This window comes from Xenopus tropicalis, chromosome 8 (genome assembly GCF_000004195.4).
Source record: "Xenopus tropicalis strain Nigerian chromosome 8, UCB_Xtro_10.0, whole genome shotgun sequence".
NCBI lineage: Eukaryota > Metazoa > Chordata > Amphibia > Anura > Pipidae > Xenopus > Xenopus tropicalis.
The window spans coordinates 91,648,196-91,673,653 of NC_030684.2; the positions used below are offsets into that span (position 1 = coordinate 91,648,196).

Consider the following 25,458-nt stretch of genomic DNA (forward strand, 5'->3'; position numbering starts at 1 on the left):
CTTTTTATAGGATGTGCTCAAACTGTACTGAGATACTTGTCATTTCATTTTTGTCTCTTTTGCTATTTTCATGCTCACTGGTCCTTGTCATTAACTCGCCAGCTGTTTTCTGTCCACAAATCATGTTGAACAGACAATTGAGGAATAAGTATAGGTTTAAGGCCAGTTTTTATATCTGTGACAAGACTGAGAAGGAGGGAGTAGGTGAGTCATATAAAAGAGAGGTGGTCATTTATTATTGTAAATTAAATTTCAAGGCACCACTACTGTATTTCAGAGTAGGAGGTAAAGTGCTGCACAGAAATCAGCTTTGTGTTTCCTAAAACAGCTGATATTTGAGATAAGACACCAAAAGGTACACAGAAGTTTCTGATACTATAGAAGGTGCATATTACTATATACATTTACCACAGCCTCTGCTACTTATGCTGTGTGTAGTGCATTTGTTAAAATAAACATAAAGCTGTGTGAAATAAATGTATCAGAGAAACTTTTTTTAAATAAAACATTTTTATAAATAAAAAAAAAATATATATATATATATTTGTTTTACACATTACACATTGTCCCATTTTTTTTCCAACTTACATATAATGTTTCCTTTATACACAAGTCTGTAAAAGTCAAGGAGAAGGCTGGCTCTGAATTATCTACTCATTATTAAGAAACAAAGATTTGAAAAGCTAATTTTAAAAGCTCATTTTGCTCTTCTTTTATGGTACTATAAAGTAATAGTGAAATAGAACTTATAGTTGTTTTATTACAATGCTGGTTATTATGCCACAAACATTGTCTGCCCTGCATTGTTTCAAGGGGAAAGCAAGACTACAGAGTCTTATCATGAAAGAAAGTGGAATGCAATGATATAACAGCATTATAAGAATTCTTGATTTTTTTATGATCCAGACACTTTGTCTGAACAATACAGAAGTTTTTGAAGACCTTTGTAGATACTCAAGGTCTAGGTAAGTAATTTCTTTCACTCTCTGAATGACACAAAACTCTGTTATCAATAGAAGAACATATAAAAAAAATTCAATATATATATATATATAGTCATATAAAGAAAATAGACTTTTTTATATTAAATATAAGCAAACATGTAATTTTACTTTACTAAGTGAAATAAACATTGATTATCTGAGTTAATATATTTGTGGATATAGGGAACCATAGATTTGTTTAGGGGTAGACTGATGTTTTTAAAATATATATATATAATTATACCAGTTCCAGTCATCACGCATTTCTACTAGTTCAGTGTTTCCTGTAGACATTTGTACTACATCTTAAACCTATTGTAAATTAATACAGGTAGAAGAAACATTTTTTTATATCTTATAATAGCAGCTATATAATTTGGTTACATATAGAATGAATATTTCAAATTATATTTGTCTTATTCTTCACAACACAGGATGAACCCATCAGGTTATAAAATAGCAACAAAAAGATAAATATGTTTTATAAATCTTTGCCTGATGAATTAGCCAAAGATCAGCAAACTTTATTTTAAATGGGCCATGATTTATGCCTTTAAACAGGCTGGTTGGGATGTACTGTAGCCTCCCTAGGTGTTTTTAGTCCTGGATTCCAGATAAAGATCCTAGATAAGTGATCTTTCATGTAGGTTAGTTAGTGATTTATAGATATTTGCCACTACAATTTCATATCACAAGCTGAAGTGCAAATACGCATTAACATTCCCTGCTTCATTTCTGAGGAATTTCTAGACAGCATACAAGTGGTCTTCTTTAAAGCTACAAACTTTCTAAGATAGGGGATTTAAGCCCTTTTAGTACAATGTACTATATAAATTGCATGACTGTGGGTACATCTAAAGGGTTTATTAATTGTATTGAGTCAGGCCTCTTCTGAGAATTGTTTGGCAAGGTCACATTTCTATTTTAATATTGCTGAGAATTTTCTCAAATACCAAATCAATAAGGGATGACTTATAATATTGCATTATCTATGAACAGTAAATAGTTTTGTAGCCCACTATTTATAGCAAATAGTTTCACAGACACGTGTGCATATGTGTGCCACAGACCTGATTATCATATAGCAATATTTGCTTTCTCTCTTTTACTTCACTCTTACTATATAGTGCATTAAAAACACAAACTGATCATAAAATCAGCATTGAAATGGAGGTCCCTTTAATATCAGTTATTTCAGTGCTGTTTGAGCACCATGTTTTTAAAAGCCCCAAAATGATGCTTTAGACTTAAATTGAAATCACCTGACAAGTGATACATGAAATTCAGTGTAAGTCTGTGGGGGTTATTTTGGCATCTTTAGAACAGTGTTGTTGGGCTACTTAAAACTGCAGTGTTTAAAATCCCTTGTCTTGCTAATTTTAGATATTACAAAATGTTGTCTTTGGAGCAGCAGTTTGTTTGAATATTTGCGATGATAAGCCAAGACATCTTTATATGATGCCCAAATGGTATATTTATGACCTAGGCCAAGCAACCCTACAAAAAGTAAATACATATTTAAATAAAATATGATATTGTCACTAATACTAACTGTAGATATTAGTAAATTCCATTGAGGCATCTCTGTCCTCAATGCAGGAACTTCAGGAACTCACTAATTAAACTCAACCCATGCTATTAACCTAAAGACTGACCATAGTCGATGTGTCAAATCCTAATTGGTCAGTAACTATTAGGTTAATGTAAGTGCATGTAAGGCATGGACTTCACAGTCACACTCTTGACGTTTGGCATAATAGGAGGTGTAAAAGGGAGCTTGAGGACAAAAGGACCGGATTTACAACTACCTTTTGTCATCAGTGAGCGGATTTGGCACTTATCTCATCAACAGGATGTGATCAGGGCTTGCATTTGTTGAATTCTAATGCTATCTGGAATTTATATAGCATCCTAAAATACACAACATATAAGCAAGTGTCACTGAGGTAACAAACATTCCACCTTTTGTTTAACCTACAGTAGGTATCCTGGTCTGTAGTGTAAAGATCCAAAAGGCCAACCTATGATTTAATATTGCCACCCCCCGTAATGCTGTTACTGCCTGTGCACACAGAGAATTGCATACTTAGGGAGTTATATAATAAAAGGCGCTGAGTTTGCCCAGAAGCAGTAACCCATAGCAACCAATCAGCAAGTAGAATTTACCGGTCTCCTTTTTATCCTTTTTAAAAGCAAACATCTTATTGGTTGCTATAGGTTACTGCTCCTGGGCATAGAATGCCCCATAACACTATAATTTAGTATATAACTAGCATTTATGTTATTTTTACAAAAGTGCATAACCTTGTATTTATCAATATCGAACCTCATTTGCCAACTTTCTGCCTTGTTCTGCGGTGTAGTCAAATCTCTCTACAAAGTGGAAATATCCTGCATGGAACTTATAGGGGCACATTTACAAAAGCACAAACGCTCCAAACGTATTTTCGTCAATTTTTTCGGGTGTCCGCACGGCGCACGACTTTTTCATACAGCGCACGACTTTTTCGGATGTTTGCACGAAAAAATTGGAAAGGTTTTACCTGAAAATTTTGTGACTTTCAGATCGCCAATACGATATTATCGTGACTAATACGATTTTTTTCGTAAGCATTTTCGAAATTTTCGTTTCCAATAAGATTTTTTCCCATTTGTGATTCGGATTCGTGGATTAGTAAATGTGCCCCATAGTGTTGCACTATTTCGTATCATTACCAATAATAGAGACACACATTTAAATCATCAACTTTAGATTATTAATACACAAATTAAAAAACAAAAGAACTAGAACAGCCCCTTGCAGTACTCCACTTACCACCCTGGTGTAATCTTTTGTAATATATCCTCCCAAAAATAATTTTTTGCATAATGAAAAAAACATAATTCTAAGCAACTTTCCATTATGAAATAATTAAAAATTTGTAGCTTTTTTTAATGTTATTTGTAAATGTAATTGCTATTGAAAGCAGCATTTGCTGAACTCCTGTTACATTATAAACAATGTTGCAAAGGTCTTGCTTCTCCAGCAATACAGGTCTGTGAGGCTGCTGGCTTGTGTTACATTATTTCAACAGTCAGAGCCACCAGGGCAGAGAATAGAAAAGGACAGGCAAACACTGATTTTAATAGCAGTTATAGATACAAATAACTCAAAAACCATTACAAACTTGAAATAAATGTATATTTCAAAGCCGCTTAGAATTTTGGTTTCTTTTATTAGGCAAAAAATTATATTTTGCGTTGCCTTGTCCTTTAAAATTGGGTCTGTTAAAAAAGAAACCTTAATAAACGGGTTCCTTGGTTGTGTAAACAGATAAAAACAAACCGTTAAGAATCACTGCTTTTTTCCCTGCTCTCATCAACTAATTTACTTTCCTTGATTCCTTGATTCTAAGGTTCCCACTCTCCTTGCTTTTTTTTTTGTTTTTACTATTTACAAATTCTTTAAAAAAAAATTTTGATTCATTTTGTTTCCTGTTCCAGTTACATTTTTATGCCTTATTTCAGCCTGTCTAATTGCTTTTTACTGGCCTCTTTGTATTTAATAAAAGTCTCAGATGTCCTGGCTCAGTTAAATGCCTTAAATGTACGTTTTTTCTCACCAACATCAGTGCCATACCAATTTATTTTCTGATTCATTCCACTGCAGAAAATGATGGTCTAAATACTTACTGACACTTATAGAAAATAAATGTGTTTGAATGCTCAAAGCAGTCAAACACATTCTGACAATCAGGGAAAAGTTGTTAAATGTGACTTTCTGAATTTTGCAGTTCAGTATTTGATTAGTCTGCCCAAGGCTGTTTCAGGTTTTGTTAGTCCTGATACATAACAGAAAATTGAGACATGCTTATTTTTATCAAATCACTGTCATGGGCCCTCAAAGTGAGAGAGGACACAGACAGGGCAGTAGACAATAGAGTTAATTTAGAGGTCATTTACAATGCAGAATGCAGTGTGCAAGTCTGCATTTTTTTTGCACTGTGCCCACTGCGTTCTACATTGTGTAAATTTCAGAGTGCAGGAACCTGCCGCTCAGCTGTAGAAACAAACTATGTAAGAGTGTATTGTGAGGGTTGGTAGTGGGCAGGCACATATCATTCAGAGGCGCAAATTAGATAACAGCAGGACGTGATTGGGCCCTTTCCTTATAGGTGGTAAGGACAGGGCTTGGTTGCACCTCCTGACAATGGACTCTGCTCCTTATGCCAGTTTTTCAATCCACAAGGAGCACAATGTAGTTTACCCCAAAGTGCAAGTGCTTCCTAAGTGAGCGCTAAGGGGCCCCTTAGTGCTCTAACACTTGAAGTAACATAAATGATCCCCAGTGTTTTTATTTTCTTAAGAAATCCCTACTGGCGGTGGACTAGGATGAATTTTGTACTGAGACTATACTGAAACCTTTTCACTAGTAATGAGCAAATTTTTTGTCAGGCATGAAATTTTTTCGTGAAACTGCCACAAAAATTTGCTGGAACAAAAAAGTTGTGATCACATCCAATATGTGGTTGCATAAAAAAAGTTGCGGTCGCATCATAAATAAAGTAGTGTGCATCAAAAAAGTCATGCAGTAGCATGCATTTTGCTAATGTTCCACCTACAGCAGTGCCAAAAGTCAGAAGAGACCTCCCCCTTTGACTGTGTGAACACCTGTTGTTTTGTGTATGTAATCCTCACTTACATCCTCATGCATGTAATCCTGGAGCAACCATCTCAGGCAGCATTCGCTTAGAGTTTTTTATCTTGGTATCTAAATTGCAGAATCTAAAGGGGCAGCTTGAAGCATTTATGCAAATTTGTAGTGGGCAAGTCGTTTGAAAGTTTGTAAAGAGATTACATTATCCCCGCATTATGTTCTGGAGCATGGCATTATGATTAGTAATCAGCATGGAGTTGATGAAGGACAGATTGTTTCAAACAAATGTAATTGCTTTATATTATATAGTAAGTAGGAATTTGGACAGTGGGGTTGCAGCAGATGTGATGTACTTTCGCCAAAGCCTTTGATACAGTCATGTATAAACAAGTGCTTTCAAAACTAAGGTCTGTTAGTAATGTTATTTGTACATGGATAGAAAACTGGGATCATGTACACAGGTTGTTTGTGTTGTGTCCACTTAAATTTGATTTATTAATGAATATTGGTGTTTGCAAATGACACACAACTCTGCAGACCAAGGATGTGGTATACTTGCAGTGGGATCTGCACAAACTTGCTATCTGGCAACTACCGTATTTTTCGGACCATAAGACGCACCGGACCATAAGACGCACCAATTTTTTGGGAAGGGAAATGAAGAAAAAAAGATTCTGAAACAAAGTGTCCTAAAATATTTTATGTGCATTAAAACCCAACCTGTACCAGCAGCACCCAACATATTGCCCCCCACCTGTACCAGCAGCACCCAACTTATTTCACCCAACATATTGCCCCCCACCTGTACCAGCAGCACCCAACATATTTCACCCAACATATTGCCCCCATCTGTACCAGCATATAGCCTACCGATATACTTTAAAAAAATGTTTTTACTTGCCCATGTGGTCTCCGCAGGGCCCTCCTCTATTTACCGGCGCTTAGCTCTGGCGCATGCACAATGACGCGCATGCGTATGGGCATGCGCGTCATTGTGCATGCGCACAGCGCCATAGCTAAGCGCCGGCAAATAGAGGAGGGCCCTGCGGAGACCACATGGGCAAGTAAAAACATTTTTTTAAAGTATATTGGTAGGCTATATTCGGACCATAAGACGCAGGGACTTTTTCCCCCCACTTCTGGGGGAAAAAAAGTGCGTCTTATGGTCCGAAAAATACGGTAAGTGGCAGATAAGATTCAGTATTGATTAATAAAATTCACACAATGGAGTTGTCATCATTAAATGTGAACAAGGGGTTTTTACAGTGAGAGCTGTAAAGTTGTGAATTCTCTCCATGAAGCGGTTGTACTGGCTGATACATAAAGCTGGCCATACAGGCACCGATAATATCGTACAAAACCTCGATTCGTACGAAATTCGGTGCGTGTATGGCAAGTCGTTGAGTCGACCGATATCGCTGCTGATATCGGTCGACTCGCCAATCGGGGGGGTTAAAAGATTTTGATCAGGCGCCGTAGAAAGCGCCGGAGCAAAATCTGCCTTCAGGGCTGAATCGGAAGAAGGAGGTAGAAATCCTATTGTTTCTACCTCCTTATCTGCCATTTCAGCCCTGAAGGTTAGTGGCTGATTGAACGATCTTTCATGCGACCGATGGTCTCACGAAAGATCGGAAATGGCCACCTTTAGATAGCTTCAAGAATGGTTTGAGCTTTCAGGATTAGTATTGCTATCACATCACCCAGTGGGGCATTCCACAGCCTTGCTGCACTCATTTAAGAACCATTTGCAGTGAAATTAAAGTTCTGTTCCTCTAAAAAGGAGGTATCCTGTGCTTTGATTTTTTCTGTGTGCCCTCTACAATCTCTATAATGTCCTCTTATGTATTTGTAAAGAGTAAAAATGTATTCATGCAAGTGCCTTTTCTCCATAAAAAAACAACCCCAACTATGAGTCTTTCCTCATAATTTAATTCTACCATTCCTTTTATTAGTCCATTTTCATGTCTCTGCACTCAAGATACTTAATACTCATATAAAGACATCCTTATAAAGACTCTTTATTGTATTCAAGTGTGTGTGTGTATTTTGCTGTTGAAATCCTTCATCTGATCGGAATACACTTCATCATTTTTTGTTCCTGGCCTAATTTAACTCTCAAGAGAACAAAAACTTCTGTGTGAGGGAATGATTGCATTATGATGCAACCTCTGCAACCAATTTACAGAAGAGAGGAAAAAGAACATGTTTATATATTCAACACAGTGGTTTATGGCTCTCTCATGGGATGTGGCCCATTTTATAATTTATCCTGCTTTCTAACATTAGCCTTGTGAATCAAGGCAACAGTCACCACCTGCAATAATCTATGCTACCAAAAAAAGCATCCTTGTACTCAAAATATACTTTATCAGTTTTCTAATTGTTACCATTGGTATATCAATTGTAATATATTTTACTGTTACATATATATTTTTAAATTTAAATATACTTGTCTAACTATGTATTTTAAACTGTCAATATATAAATATAAATATATATATATATATATATATATATATATATATATATAAAATATCACTACTTACTCAGTATTCCTGTGAGTAACTGATAACTGCTTCATTTGTACTTTGGAAGTCAGCTTCTGGAATCTGTGCCTACTGGGGAGAAGAGATTAGGAATAAAGTACACTTTATTATGGGAAAAGAGTTTATGTCCTTAAGATACTTTTGTATACCAGCCAAAAGAAAGAATACATGGCTCACACAAACTTAATTGGACACCTAGTTTAGAAAGAAGGAATACATGGGTAATGTAATACAAATAATAAAACTTAGCATGGTGAAAACTTTGTGACTTGGTATTATTGTTTGCACTGAAAATGATTTAGGCATTCAAGTGATTTCAAGGACGATAGATTATGATATAATTTATTGTAGTTGTGGTATAAGTGGGTAAAAATAATGAAATTATATTAAAGTCATTGTAAGGGATTAACAAGAGAGTGCAGAATTTATTTGCTTGAAGGCAAATGGAAGTAATGTTGATAGAAAGACAGGGATTATTTATATATCCTTTTAAAGTGTTGAAATTCTATTTATAGGTAGTCTACAACATTTTGGGCAGCAAAAAATGCAGAAAATTTACTAGGCAATGACCCAGGCAAAAGTCCTTGTGTATAGTTTCAATTTGGATCATAATAAAGAAATGACAGTAATTATGTGTTAGTCAGTAGTGAGGAAGAATAAGAAAACAAAGTAACAGAATTAAACTGAGCATGCATAATTGTCTGTATTGATGTGCAGCAGCATGGGAACACTTTTGATGATAGATAGTTTGAATATTATGCCTGGAATGTAATGGGGAACACAGAGTTAGCAAGTTTACATTGAGTTGAAGATGTTAGTGTTTTAGTCATTGTCTAGGATTCAAGGTCTGACAAAGTAATAGTTTTAACAAATTGTAGATTGTCAGTAGTATGTCAATTCTCCTTCAATATAACACTGATTTTATTGTACAGGTTGCTGAGCTGAGATATTGAAGTAAGAGATTCCACTCTAACATATTAAAGATATTATTTTTCACAACCAAATGAATATTGGGTCACATTCCAACATACAATAGGAAATGTGACATTGCTGTACGACAGTATATGTATATTCTACACTGATGGGGAGATACTAATAACTACCTTTTTCTTTAAATAGGACGGCATGTTTAATAATGTTTAATTTCTGAGTATAAGTTAAAAGCATACATAATATTATTGGACCAAAACAACACCATTCTACATTTTGGTACAGGTATCGGACCATTATCCAGAAAGTTCAGAATTACAGAAAGCCATCTCCCATAGACTCAATTTTAATCGTATAATTCACATTTTTAAAAATGGTTTCCTTTTTCTCTGTAATAATAAAACAGTACCTTGTACTTGATTCCAACAAAGATATAATTAATCCTTATTAGAGCCAAAACAATACTATTAGGTTATTTACAGTTGAAATAATTTTCTTAGTAGACTTAAGGTAGAAGATCTGAATTATGGAAAGACCCCTTATCCGGAAAACCCCAGGTCCCGAGCATTCTGGATAATGGGTCCCATACCTGTACTTTCGACCCATCTACATTTGGTATCTGTTACCGTGTAGGCAGATCAGTTTAGTTATATTGGCTTATGGGCCATATCTGATTGAATGTCATCAGAAAAAATTATCTCGTAGTTTATCTCATAAAAACCCAATAAAATAAATGTCTGGCTTTCATGAACCTGGCAATAATGATAGGACAATAGTGGCAAATGATGGTGTTCCTGACTGGGTTACGACTGGTTTGCTGGTTTTACGTGCAGGGCAAGTCTGTTGACAGATATTTCCTAGGAAAGACCATATTTCTTTGATTGAATTGTAATGTTAATCTCATCATCTCAACAATCTCATCATCATCTCATCATCTTATATACCAAATGATCAATGTTACAACTGTTTGTCAGATTATATGATATCTTGGCTTGTGTGGGCTTCATTACACACTGGAACCATAACATAGGTGCATGGACAACAAAGTGCCAAGTCATTTGATACAATATACAAAACACCCTCCAGTTGTATGCACTTTACAAGAACTTGCATTTGGTATTTAATGTTATAGTTTGCTATCCTGCATTAAATAACTGCATTGATGCATGCAGACACTTCATTAGAGTTGCGATTTTCTTTGTATTTGTTAATGCTGAAAAGTTTCTATGAAAGTAAAAACTTGTACCTGATGAAAACACTTTGTTTTAACGGACAAAACATTTTAAGTGCCTTAATTAGACACTCTTGTCCGTTTTTTGTTTGGTCTGTTAATGGCCCCACTGTCTTTGGTGGTCCGTCACTAAGTGTTTTCTGGGCTTGGAGCCAATGGCTGGAGCTGTGAGAAGGTTAACTTGTTCAAAGTACTCGAAGTGTTTTCCTGGCTGGCTAAAGTGACTTTTAAATTAACAGTGTTGGCTTTGTTATTGCTATAATTTTTCCTTGAATTTAAAGGAAAATGATGGGTTAACATTCATGGAAGAAACTTACATTCCAGTTCAGCTTGTGTGTGCTTATTATGGTTGTGTTTCAATAGGCTTATTAAAAACACAATTGATCATTCCTATATTAATGCAGTTTTTTTTCCATTGCGGAAGTCCTAAAGTAACTAGCATATGCAGTATACTGTATATTATCATTCATTATTGATTTTATGACTCACTAAGAAAATGTCCTTACTGGCCCTGTTCTGGATCCAGTCAGAAACAATGTGAGCTTTCTGTCTCCTTTTCTATTAATTTGGGATTTGTAAGTTTAATTTTATAGCTGTTATAAATGTTTGCCCAAAAAAAATTTGGTAATACAGAAAGAGTACTGGTAACTAAAATACTACAAACATTTTTGGATCCAAATACACTAAATAAATAGATATACAATTTTATTATAGATGGAACCTTTTTGGATTGTGCATCTAACCCACATAGTTGTTCCCTATTCCCCTTGAGTGGGGTTTTTTTTTTTATAAACATTTGTGTGTTTTAGTAGAAATTAGTTGGTGGTTTAGTTAGTCGTAGTTTCAAAAACCTCTAAAACCATGAAAATAAGAATGTTGATAAATGGGCCTTTAAGGCTAATGTGACTGATTTAGTCACTGTGATTTTTAAAAAGTGAGTTCTAGCGACGTTTCGTCTTGTCCTAACAAGCTATTACTAGAGATTTCAACAACAGAGCACTTCTGTTTCCCACAAATCCAGGTGTCATATTCCCCACCCACAATTAGAAATTGCATTGAGTGCAATGGGGAAATCGCAGCGAATTCCCGCTTAGTGGATTTTACTTTCAGCAATTCCAATATTTTTTAATGTTTTTAATGACAATGCTTTCTTTATAAAATCATTTGAAAAAGGGTCTCATAGCGATTCGGAGCAATAAGCAATACTGGTGATTTATATTCTTCTCTAACGAGCGGCATCCCGTCAGAACTTGCTTTTTAAAAATTGCAGCAACTAGATCTCCCTGTGGGACATTAGCCTAAGGGAAGGTCCCACAAGGCAGATTGTCATCTTAACAATTCACCTTGTGGGGGTTGTACCCTAAGGGCCAGATTCATCAAATCCCGAGTTCGAATCCCAAAATGGGTAAAATTCGGATTGGATACGATAATTTCTGATGATCGCAAATATCACAAAAATGCTTATGAAAAAATCGTATTAGTCACAATTATATCGTATTGGCGATCCAAAAGTCACAAAATTTTCATACCGAACGATTGTAAACAGCGGGAAAACCTTTCCGACTTTGATTCTTCTGTGCATGATTTTGGAAGCTTCCCATAGGAATCAATGGCACTCTGCAGCTCCAATCTGGCCCAAGGAAAGTCACGATAACGAAGTTTGAATGAATCCGAAACTTTCGTACTCGGTGCAACTATACGATTTTGTCGCACAAATTTTGTCGCAAGGTACAAAATTGTCGCGCAAAATACGCTCGGAGCGTTCGTACATTAATAAATGTCCCCCTTTGGAGAAGGGCTTAGCACTTACTCTGTTTCTCACTAAGTTGCAGTCCACACATTGCTATTACTGACTGATGACCATCACTTTATTTCCAAACACACTACTTAGAAGATAATCTAAATCAATATTTTATTTTTAGTTGGGTGTTACAGGTGAGATTATGCATATCATTAGTCACTGCTTGTCGCTAGTTACTTTGTTTTAGTCATTGGCTTCTAACAGAAAATGCTTTCATTAGCCATATACAAAGCAAACAAAGTAATTGTATTGTTTTGTTACCAGGAGATTGAAGAATCTTTAACAGTTTATACCAAATTAATCCAATTAAGGACTGCGCACTGGAACAATATTACAAAAGTAATGCAATGCATTCATTTCCCCTGGAGAACACTAATCAGATCACTGTTTTACATAGCTAATGACTGTATATTCTTTGTTAATCATGTAAATAATGAAGTGGCTAAATAATAATGATCAGACATTTCTAAGCCGCTGTTTGAGTTAAAGGTGGTTTGTTTCTAAAATATGTTTTATTAGTTTAAAGGGAAATTTCACCTAAAATATAGGTAACGTCAAAGTTAGTTTTTGATTTATAATACACAGTTTAATTGAGTTACATTGTTTTCCTGCTCTTCAACCTGCAAGGTAATACCAGTGTGATTACTAGGGTCAGTAACCCTGGCAACTAGTAAGCAAATAAAATGCCAAGTTGGATATACATTGTAATTTCTATTGCCATACCATCTATTCATCTTTCAGTGTGACATTCAAACCAATTCTGGGTTTAGTGGAACCCATACAATTTACAGTTAACATCCACAATATATACCTTTATACCAAAAAGGTTAAATAAATTACAAACCACAAACACCATTTTGTAAAAACAAACAAAACAAATATGAAATTCATCAACTTTGCGTCAACACTTTTTCAGTTATATTGTACAGTAGTACTCAATGCATTTCATACCTTCTTAAACTCTGGCAACAGGCCCTTTTATGAGACATTTTATATAGAAAGTGATATACTCTATGCTTTATAAAAAAATAAACCCAACACTTCCCATATATTCTTACATTGCCTGCTAACAAAGCCTGCTAAGTAGTAGCTACGGTTGTATACAAAGAGACATTTCTCCATATGCTCAGTGTACATTGCATTACATGGAAACTGATTATGCATTGATTATATGCTAGGAACAGATGTTCTACTTGAGACAGAATCTAGAACTAGTATGAATATAGGTCCATGCCAAATAAAAAAAGGGTATTACAGAAATTATTGTATTTGATTAAGTATTTTACTGCATGCATACATGCTGTGATCATGTAATAAATGTATTTTCTTCTACAGGTATGGAATTTATTATCTAGAATGCTCTGGCCTGGGGCTTTCCTGATAAGGAAACTTTCCATAATTTTAAATAAACCCAATAGGATTGTTTTGCCTCTGATAAGGATTAATTATATCTTAGTTGAGATCAAGTACAAGGTACTGTTTTATTATTACAGAGAAAAAGGGAATTATTGAAAAAATTAAATAAAATATATATATATATATATATATATATATATATATATATATATATACAGTGGTGTGAAAAACTATTTGCCCCCTTCCTGATTTCTTATTCTTTTGCATGTTTGTCACACAAAATGTTTCTGATCATCAAACACATTTAACTATTAGTCAAAGATAACACAAGTAAACACAAAATGCAGTTTTTAAATGAGGGTTTTTATTATTTAGGGAGAAAAAAAATCCAAACCTACATGGCCCTGTGTGAAAAAGTAATTGCCCCCTGAACCTAATAACTGGTTGGGCCACCCTTAGCAGCAATAACTGCAATCAAGCGTTTGCGATAACTTGCAACGAGTCTTTTACAGCGCTCTGGAGGAATTTTGGCCCACTCATCTTTGCAGAATTGTTGTAATTCAGCTTTATTTGAGGGTTTTCTAGCATGAACCGCCTTTTTAAGGTCATGCCACAACATCTCAATAGGATTCAGGTCAGGACTTTGACTAGGCCACTCCAAAGTCTTCATTTTGTTTTTCTTCAGCCATTCAGAGGTGGATTTGCTGGTGTGTTTTGGGTCATTGTCCTGCTGCAGCACCCAAGTTCGCTTCAGCTTGAGTTGACAAACAGATGGCCGGACATTCTCCTTCAGGATTTTTTGGTAGACAGTAGAATTCATGGTTCCATCTATCACAGCAAGCCTTCCAGGTCCTGAAGCAGCAAAACAACCCCAGACCATCACACTACCGCCACCATATTTTACTGTTGGTATGATGTTCTTTTTCTGAAATGCTGTGTTACTTTTACGCCAGATGTAACGGGACACGCACCTTCCAAAAAGTTCAACTTTTGTCTCGTCGGTCCACAAGATATTTTCCCAAAAGTCTTGGCAATCATTGAGATGTTTTTTAGCAAAATTGAGACGAGCCATAATGTTCTTTTTGCTTAAAAGTGGTTTGCGCCTTGGAAATCTGCCATGCAGGCCGTTTTTGCCCAGTCTCTTTCTTATGGTGGAGTCGTGAACACTGACCTTAATTGAGGCAAGTGAGGCCTGCAGTTCTTTAGATGTTGTCCTGGGGTCTTTTGTTGCCTCTCGGATGAGTTGTCTCTGCGCTCTTGGGGTAATTTTGGTCGGCCGGCCACTCCTGGGAAGGCTCACCACTGTTCCATGTTTTTGCCATTTGTGGATAATGGCTCTCACTGTGGTTCACTGGAGTCCCAAAGCTTTAGAAATGGCTTTATAACCTTTACCAGACTGATAGATCTCAATTACTTTTGTTCTCATTTGTTCCTGAATTTCTTTGGATCTTGGCATGATGTCTAGCTTTTGAGGTGCTTTTGGTCTACTTCTCTGTGTCAGGTAGCTCCTATTTAAGTGATTTCTTGATTGAAACAGGTGTGGCAGTAATCAGGCCTGGGGGTGACTACAGAAATTGATATTGAAATTGAAAATTGAAATTGATAAACCACAGTTAAGTTATTTTTTAACAAGGGGGGCAATCACTTTTTCACACAGGGCCATGTAGATTTGGAGTTTTTTTTCTCCCTTAATAACGTAAACCTTCATTTAAAAACTGCATTTTGTGTTCAATTATGTTATCTTTGACTAATAGTTAACGGTTTTTGATGAGCAGAAACATTTTGTGTGACAAACATGCAAAAGAATAAGAAATCAGGAAGGGGGCAAATAGTTTTTCACACCACTGTATATATATATATATATATATTATTTGATTAAAATGGAGTCTATGGAAGATTGCCTTCCCATAATTCGGAGCTTTCTGGATAACAGATTCCATACCTGTACTAATATCTCCTGGGCACACCAAATAATTGGTCTATAATGTATAATCAAGTCATTGTGTATATGATGCCTAAAAGCAAAGACCTGAGAATATTAAGTTTTAAGAAGAAAACATGGTAGCAATACTTATTATTGTTATTGTTGAATGCCAGTTTTATTTTTAAGGCTTTTCCAAGTAAAACAAAACATAGAAAACAAAATGCAGTAAGGTTAAAGGAACAGTAACACTAAAAAATAAAAATGTTTTAAAATAATTAAAATACAATGTACTGTTGCCCTGCACTGGTAAAAGTTGTGTGTTTGCTTCAGAAAGACTACTGTAGTTAATAGAAATAGCTGTTGTGTAACCATGGGGGCAGCCATTTAAACTGAAAAAAGGAGAAAAGGCACAGGTTACATAAGCAGATAACAGATAACTGTGTAGAATACAATGGGAATCTGCTACTTATCTGTTATCTGCTTAGTAACCTGTGCCTTTTCTCCTTTTTTCAATTTAAATGGCTGCCCCCATGGCTACACAGCAGGGTATTTATATAAACTGTAGTAGTGTTTATGAAGCAAACACACAACTTTTACCAGTGCAGGGCAATAGTACATTATATATTTATTATTTTTATACACTTTCATTTTTTGGTGTTACTGTTCCTTTAACAAGCAGGATTGCAGCTCCACCGCTCCCCCTATGTTGTGCCCCATAGCATTGCATCTCACTTTCCTCTTTCTAGGGAAAGAACACCCATGCACAGATATAACCTATTAATCATGCACTACCCTGACTATATATATATAAATGGTCAGGGTGCTGCATAATTAATAGTTTAAAAAAAAGTTTATACTTTATATAAAGTATTTATAAAGTATAAACTTTTTTTTAAACTATTAATTTATAATATGTGTTATTAATAATAATCATATTAATAAATTATTCTTAACCAGAAATGATTCATTTGTATTTTATAATATGATACAAGCTATTGTGTAACTATAGCTTATTAAGTATTAATGGCTCAAGATAAATGGCTAAGAGCTCAAACATATATTAGGAAAATCGCACATAAATCATTTATAAGATTTAAAATTGGCTATATACGTTATTGGCTTAGTCCTATTGATTATGCATTCCTGATATCTTGCTTAGGGAAAATAGTCTCTTTTTGCCTATATATTATTGTATTATATTACCAGCCATTTTCTGTGAGCATAAGCAAAGGCTATTAATAGAGCATTACATCTAGGCTCTTTATCCGAACTGGAAAAAAAAAAAAAAAAACAATTAAAATAAAATCCACTTTGTGCTACAGAAAAATAATGCTGAAGGTTACTAACAAAACACTTTAACAGCATATTTAGTTATTTAAATAGTACCTACAAACTCTACTGAAATATTTGCATATAAGTTTTTTCATATCTATAGACCATCATAATTGAAATCACTAAATACAATTGTTATATTCTTTTTTTGATGGATTCTAATAAATTCATAGTAAGGCAAGTTAGATTATAAATGTTAGGGTTCTTAACATACTAATTAACCATATACACTAGCAAAAAGCTTTCTCTTTGCCTGTACAGAGAAAATAAAAATATCTAACATTTTGTATGTATAGCCATGTACTAACTACAATAAACTAACTAACAAGGGCTAACTGCCCTTCAAATGTTATCCACATACTTGTTTGCTTACCATAATACCAGTGTATTGGGACATACATCAACACAACTAGGCTGAGCTAGACTATAGACATATGATTTTGGCATCTAGCTTCTCCAGGGTTCTCCTTTGTAGTAGGAGTTTATTAAAACTATTGGTAGATTGTTTATTTTGAGTTTCATCTGTTAATCAAATGGTAAGTACCATGAAATGATAACCAAGTTATTACATTGTTTAATAAGCAGTCTTTATTTAATTATTATTATTATTATTATTATTGTATAATTGCACATAATACAATAAAAATTTTAGTCCAAAATATTCTTATATTACTCACTCTCTGATCTCAGCAAAGTGCTGTCTATTATACTTGTTCAGTACAAACATACCTTGTAACTTGTGTTCAGACCATCCCAGCTGCAGTTTCAAATAAATACATAGTGCTATATATTATTATGTTTGTCACTCTTAAGTTTGTGGGACTAGTACATACTGTATAACCGTTACGTTACTGCCTTGTCTTCTGCAACAATACAAACAGACATGCTGAAATGTAATCATACAAACCCAGAAACAAACTCATTTTAATAAGGTCCTTCTAGGAGAGCAGTACAACTGGTCCTGAATTCCATTCTGACCTGGGCACAGTCTCAAAGGAATGTGTACATTCTCCCTATGTCTGCATGGGTTTCCTTCCCTCCCACATGCCTAAAACATTCAAGAACATTTAAGAGATACTGGCACTAGTTTTAATTGTTTCAAAGTAATTTAGCAGAACAATCTGCAATATTCTGTGCATGGCACTTTGTTTTTTCAATCGCTGCAGTACAAAAATACAAACCCGATTGTCTTAATAGAGCCTAAGGCAGTTTATTTAGGATACAGTTATATGTTGTAAGACAATATGTTATACATTTCAGTATGATTAAATGGAGTCATTTTAATAAAATGATATTCCAATTACAAGAGGTGCACACTGGAAATTCTCAAAAGTGTGCAGATAAATTGCGTACAGCAAAGGCAGCTACTTGATCTGGTATAATACTTTATAAAGCAAGATGTTATAGTTTATAAGTACTTTTACTTTCCTGTGTTCATTTCCACATAACAAAGCAAATTATTGTCCGATAGAAAACAGTGTGACTTGTCATTAAGGATTAGTCATTTAGTATATATTAAAAGCAAAGCCCCCAAAACAGTTTCAAGTAACTTAATAACTTCTTGCTCATAAACATTGCCATAGCAACAGTACATTTTAAATGCGTAAGATGTATTCATCTATCGTTCGATATGAGCATATGTAAAGCTAGCTAGTCATCAAAAATTAGTCATCATAAGCAACTAAAAATGAATAGTGCAACAAACATCTATATACTGATATAATGGAACATCATCAACCATGTGCCAGAATATATTAGTAATTATTTCAAAGTACACACAATATAGTTAAACCATCTCTTTGCTTGTTCTTTCAAGGTATATGCCACTTGAGAGAGTGGTAACCATATGAGGGTCCTACAATTAAACAAGGATAGTGACTTAACACAGACACCTGCTTCATCTTTAGGAACATACACATACAACCAAACCAATTTAAAAAACATAATAATGAAGCAATACATCTCTTTGATTAATATAACATATTATTTTAAAACAGTCATGGTCACCTTGTATCAATCATATTACTCCATAGTGTAGGAAGGGTGCTTTGTAACCCCCAACATTTTACATAAGCATTAGAAGGATCAAGGAAGAGGGCAAGTGATTCACAATTTAAAACTATATTTCACTAGTAATTTGGTTAAAAAAACCTTCATATTGTAAAAAAAATGATTATTTCCAGCTGGGTGGTACATATTGAAATTTTGTTATATATTTATATATTTAATTGAGTTTAAATTTCCTTAGTTCCTTAGAGAGAATGTGGGAGAAAATATACCCCCACCTTTTTGGGGAAAAGTATGTTTTTCAAGGCACCCATCCCACACTATGGAGTAATATAAATATGAAAAAGGTGGCCTTGGTTGTTTGGTGTAACTCTAAGCCTTTTAGTGGTCTTCTAGTAGGCTCTATAGTGACAGTGATCTTTAGGCAGACCCTGAAATGGGGTGTGGACTACTGGAATGTGGACAAGGTTTGGGCAATTCAGTGGTGGGTCTGAGCATAAATAGGTATGTATTTAATTCTCAGGAGACCAGGGACATGGCCTAAATTGTCCATTTTCAAACATAAATGTTGGGTATGAGTCAATTTCCGACTCAGACTGCAGCTGCATTTTCACACTAACAATCAGTAGAAGAATAGTAGTAGTCAGTAGAAGAATAATATTCCACAATATTGTTCATGGTGTGGCTCCAATAATATGTAGTATTTGTTACTGTACCATAGGGGTCATAAGAGAGAAGTGGGTTCAAACATAATTAGTGCAGCTCTCTGCACTCCATTTTGGCCCATGAATGTAGCACTATAGTCATAAGGGGTGGGCAGATGGAGGCATGTACATGTGCCTCCTTGCCCCAACCAATGCTGTTCTCTGCACCTCATCTCGGATTTTTTATCCAGTGCAAGGTTCAGAGAACAGTCAGACACCCTACAAAAGTGCCCTTCTTAGTGCTCTTGCACTTCAGTAAAGTAATTGACTCCTCATATCCCTTTCCAGTTATGCTGAAAAAGAGTCAAAATTACTATAGGTTATCACTGTTACTTGATACTTGTTACTAGATACTTGTTATATGCTTCCATAGGGGACGTGCATTATAGTGCTGTCCCCAGTAGTGATAATTAAACAAACTTTATTTAGGAACAATAACCATGCATCACTTGCAGTAATTAACAGACAAGGCAAATATCAGGAGACAGTTGCCAAGATTTCCATAATGAGTTCCAGATTATTACAGTTGATTACTGCAAAGTGAATACTATATTGTCAATCAATTTAAGGCATAAAGGCCTTTGCATCTTTTTCACACTCATGTCCTTAAGCAAATACTGAATAATTAGATAGGGTGAAGATCAATGTAATAAAGCATACCATAGTAAAAGTGTTCATCAAATGAAGCAAAACTTTAGCAGATTTTTTCCTTAACTTTTTAATTAAATTTTCAAACAATTGAAATAATCAACAAATTTCCAATGTTTTGACTGCTAAATCAATTTAACATTCTTCCTTTAGATACTTTTGAAATAATTTCCAAAATGATTAGTAACTATGTGGACATTAACCTAAAGCATGTTTTATTTTTCATAGATTATAGTTTTTACTGTTTTCATGCCTGCTCCTGCCCTGCTTATAGAATATTCTAGTTTCCCGCTTCCTGGTTTGCTTTATGAACCTATGGGACTTAATTTATAATATCATAACACTGAAATATTGCAACAGGATTTTCAGTTGCATTAAAGGAAAACTTTACCCCTGACTTAACACAAAAAGAAGCTTATATCTAAAACCCTGCTTCCCACACTTTTTCCTGTTACAGTTAGAGCTGCATTATTTCTGGTTATGATCTCTGAGGGAGAACACAGCCCATCACAAAATGGTGGTTCAAGGTAAAATATATAAAAGGGTAATATTTAGTGGCATACATATTCCAGTTTGGTAGGATTCTTTCATATGTCACTTAATATAATGTAATCTGTTGGTTAGGACTGGACTGTTGGTTAAAAAGAACCACATATCATAGCTAAATGAACTAATATACAGCAGTTTTAAAATAGGTAATTTTAGGAAAACCTAAGTAAAAGTGCATTCGAAGGGAAATGTAGCTGTGATACATTTACCATTAAAATAAACTACAGTGAAAGTGAGTGTAACAGGATACTTCTTTGGTCATAATAAATAAATCTTCAATATAAAAACTATGGTGAAAGGGAATGTCACATGATACATGAATGTCTGAACTTTTACATTTGATAATTTCAATTAGAAATGTGAATTTTAGATTTAGGTAAAAAATCCTTTTTATGTTCATCTTTTGTAGATGTAAATAATGAGTATTTACACCAAATAATGTACTGATTATTTTTTTCCCTAGATTGTTTGCATCTCCATGCTATCAGAGGTTGGGACAAACTATTGTATTTAGATGACCATGTGAACACCAAAGAGATGATTTCCTAAACAAGGTAACCAAGCAAAATCGGTTCATGTATTTATGTTCTACGTATACTATTTTCCTAGATAGTGCTCTTTTTCACCAATTTCTTATTCATATTTACCTTCATTTCTATTATATGAATAGATTTATTTAGGTGGACCTGTGTCATATGGAAACTTAAGAAGAAGCCTTGTAAGCCTACACCACAAGTCTTTAAAAAAAAAAAAAGAGCAAACTTATTTAACCTTTAATGCCTATATACAGGTATAGGACCCATTATCCAGAATGCTCGGGACCAAGGGTATTCCAGATAAGGGGTCTTTCCGTAATTTGGATCTCCATACCTTAAGTCTACCAAAGAATCAATAAAACTGCAATTAAATCCAACAGGATTGTTTTGCATCCAATAAGGATTATTTGTATCTTAGTTGGGATCAATTACAAGATACTGTTTTATTACTACAGAGAAAAGGGAAATCAGTTTTAAAATTCTGAATTATTTGATTAAAATGGAGTCTATGGGAGACGGGCATTCCATAATTCGGAGCTTTCTGGATAACGGGTTTCCGGATAAGAGATCCCATACCTGTACAACCTTCCTAACTACTAATTTATCCAGAGAAAGGCAAAAAAAACTCCATCTGAAGCCTCTCTAATTTCCTGACTCCATGATGGCAATTGAACCAGTCCCTAGATTAACTTTTACTATGAGTAGTGATGAGCGAATCTGTCCCATTTCACTTCACTGTAAAATTTGCAAATCTTTTAAAAATGTGCATAATGATGAAAATGATGCGTGTCAAAAAACCTGTCTGTCAAAAAAAAAAAATCACTCGTGGCAAATTTTTGGGCCTGTTTTACGAATAAATCCACTAATGGTGAAATGCTGAAATTCGCGATTAATCCATGCCTGGCGAATAATTTCGCTTATCACTAACTATGAGCGATCTCCAATAACTCTTTATTTCCTCACTTGCTAAAAAGCCATCCAACCCCTTGAGTCTGGGTTTTCACTCATCATATACTGTACCTTTTAGTTTTTTTGTAAATCAGTGGAACAGAAAAGATATGGCTATATTTAGACATACTGTAGTTACATTTCAGCAGTCCTTTCTGCTTATTTATAATTGCAAGCAGAGATTAATTGCATGGTTTACAAGTAGCAGATTGCTGATAAGTTATTTTGACACACCATGCAGCTGTCTTTACATTTCAATAATCCCTGAAAAAATGCATTGAATTACAGAACTTAAACATTTTACTCTAATTAGATATTGTTAACAAAATCTCTTTGTACAAAGAACGGTTTACCAGCAATTACTAGGCGTTGAAAAAAATGTCTAAAAAATCAATTTAAAAGGTGTACCCATGTTTAGAACATAGTAGATATTCTAAGCATCAGCTTAAAAGGCGTCCAAAGTAGTTTCCAAACACCAAAATTAACAGCTAATTTGAATAAACTCTAAAACTTACCAAACTTAAATGTGTGATTACATATTGAAAAAAAACTTGAATATAAAACCATTTAAGTGAACAAGTTTAGAATTTTGGAAAACCTATTGTATTCATGTAATCACAGCAAAAGTGTAATTGCAATGTTGATAAATTTGTTTTTCTAAATCAAAAAACTTGCATATCAAATGCTTACTTGTTTTTGTGTTTGGAACTCACAAAATGCATTCAAACATGCATTAAAAAACACATACAAACAAAATATATGTATTTGTATGTGCTCAGCATTTTTAAATGCCCCCCCCCCCAAAAAAAAACCCCCAAAACCAAACTCTTGTGTGTAAGATCTCTGATTCATATTATTTACAACTCTGCTTACTTTACCTTGGTTATTTTAGTTGCATTCTATGGCAGAAAATTACCTGCACTTTGTTTATCCAAGGTTAAGAAGAGCTTTTGCTCCCTGCATTTCTGGCTAAGCATTACCACATAGCATTGTCTAGGACAGTAATCCCCAAACAATACAAAGATTTACTACCAAATAAAGCCTCCTGTAAGCTGATAGTGTGCATAGAGGCTGCCTAATAGCCAATCTTAGCCCTTATTTGGCACCTCCATGAACTTTTATGATGCTTATGTTGCTCTTCAAGTCCATTCACAGTTGACAGTGGTTTACGAGTAAGAAAGATTGGGGCCCCTGGTCTAGGGAAGCAGAAACATCACTTACATGTATTAAAACCATTTTAAGGTGTGTGGGTGGAATGCTGCTCTTCTCACTGCCAAGTTAGATCTCCTTCAAGCTCCTGCTGTAGTCTCCTAGAAACCTAAAGGTACACCTTCCCTCCCACTTCTTCTCTACAACCTTGTTCTGAACCCTTCTGCCTCCCTGCTAGTGATGAGCAAATCTGTCCCGTTTTACTTTGCCAAAAAATTTGTGAAACAGCGTAAAATTCACAAAATGCATTAAAGGCAACGGGCAAAATTTTTTCTTATGCGTGACAATTTTATTCTCACTCCAAATGCATTAAAGTCAATGGCCATTTTTTTCACTTCTACAGCATGACTTTTTAGGCATCAATTTTTTTTTACATCTGACAAATTTTTCGTGCGAGAACCTTGTCAACATGAGGCAAGCATCCCAACCAAATAAAATGTGAAACTGTATGACATGATGCATAAAGTACATAGCATGCACAGTGTTTTGGTGGGGTACCATTTCCTTTTCTCAGGCAGTTGCTTTCACTGAAAGCATGATATGCACTTTCTGCACAGTACAATAGAGCTTTACATTTTATTTGCTTGGAGTGTTTGGCTCATATCTTGGATGGCAAATCTAATGCCAGTGAAAAAAAGAGATGTTTCATTACTGAATTATAGTAAGAAGTTGTTTTAAATGTATAATTGTCCCAAAATGCTTAAATTTGTAGCCTGTATGTAGAGATATGCAAATTAGAAAATTGTATCGTATTTCTTAATTACAGAATGGATTCCACATTTGCAAAGCACTGATTAAGCCAAGTTGAATTAATCAGAGCAGACATTATCACCATGCAAAGGATTCATCTTCATCTTATGAAATAACTAATATGTCTGTTGGATTTTAGTCCAGTACCTTGCATGCTAAGTGCATTTGAACAGACTCATTAAAGAAGCCTCAACATCATGTTTAAGGGCAAATTCAACCCCAGCAGTCACAAATATTGATCACTGATGTAAACTACTGGTGATTACTGATTCCAGGACACCCTTACAGGCTTGTTTCTGAAATTAATACATTACAATTTTGTGTAGTGTTCCACTAGAAAGAAACATATATCTATTAAGAATGGGTACAAGTACTAGAACAATAAGAGGCTTACAATTATTTCCTTGGATTGCACTCACAGACCACTTGCACCCCTACACATGCTTTTTGCATCTACAGTATCTGATGGAAAAAGAGGAACACAGTGCTCACATTCATTTCATTTATGGGCCTATTTATAAGTGTGTGTGTGTGTGGTTGATCAAGCTGAGTATACATTTTGGTGTTAAAGTTTTCAATGTGACATTCAGTAGGGGTGTTAAAATGTTAAGTAAGAAGGGGTGATCATCTATTGCCACTTTTTGCACCATTTTGTACCCCCAGAGCTGCCTCAATCCAACTGATTTAAATTGATTATGCCATAAATATAATGGTGTACTATGATGGCAGTAAATGCAGCTATAGAGTGGCCTAAAAGAAAATACACAGCTTTTTCAATATGTCAAATATTTTACACTGTTTTTTACATTATGTTTCTGGTCTAGATAATTTTACACATAATAAATATACCATTTGGTATTAACAAGACTTTGTCCATCTAAGACTTTAGCAACCTTTTGAATTAAGGGACAATCATAAGATCAGTGGATGGCAGAAGAGAGTGAAATGGGAGGGGAATAGGCAACAGAATCACAGTGCACATAATAATCTGCTATTTGTTTACAACTCAGAAACATGTCTCTATTCCCTTGACATATCAGAGATATATCAGAGATACATGTACAGTTCACTATGACATAATTACTATTATATAGTCCATGAACAGTAGCAGGAGATGGAGTAAAAGGATGTCTTATAATTGTGCACAGTTCATAGAGTACATACATACGTAAATCCTAAAAAAAGAGCACAAAAGGGTATACACACTGAGTGGTTTTGCTGCGATTACCATAAAATCAAATCCTTTTTCATTGCTCTAAATTATACTCTTTTTTTGTATCCAGATTTTTCTAATATGAGGCTTCTGAGCTCAACATAAACTGTTTTTTTTTCTAAATAGGGCAAGTGCTTGGAAGTAATTCCCGACCT

At 34.7% G+C, this 25,458-nt stretch overlaps 1 protein-coding gene across 1 annotated transcript in view; it reads left to right on the forward strand.

The window, feature by feature from the left end:
• Positions 1-25,458, forward strand: part of lrfn5 (leucine rich repeat and fibronectin type III domain containing 5) — a 118,497-nt gene that overhangs the window by 45,078 nt on the left and 47,961 nt on the right. Inside the window, exon 2 of the mRNA XM_002941756.5 lies at positions 21,111-21,201. The gene's annotated coding sequence lies outside the window, so the exon portion shown is untranslated. The remainder of the gene's footprint in view (positions 1-21,110; positions 21,202-25,458) is intronic.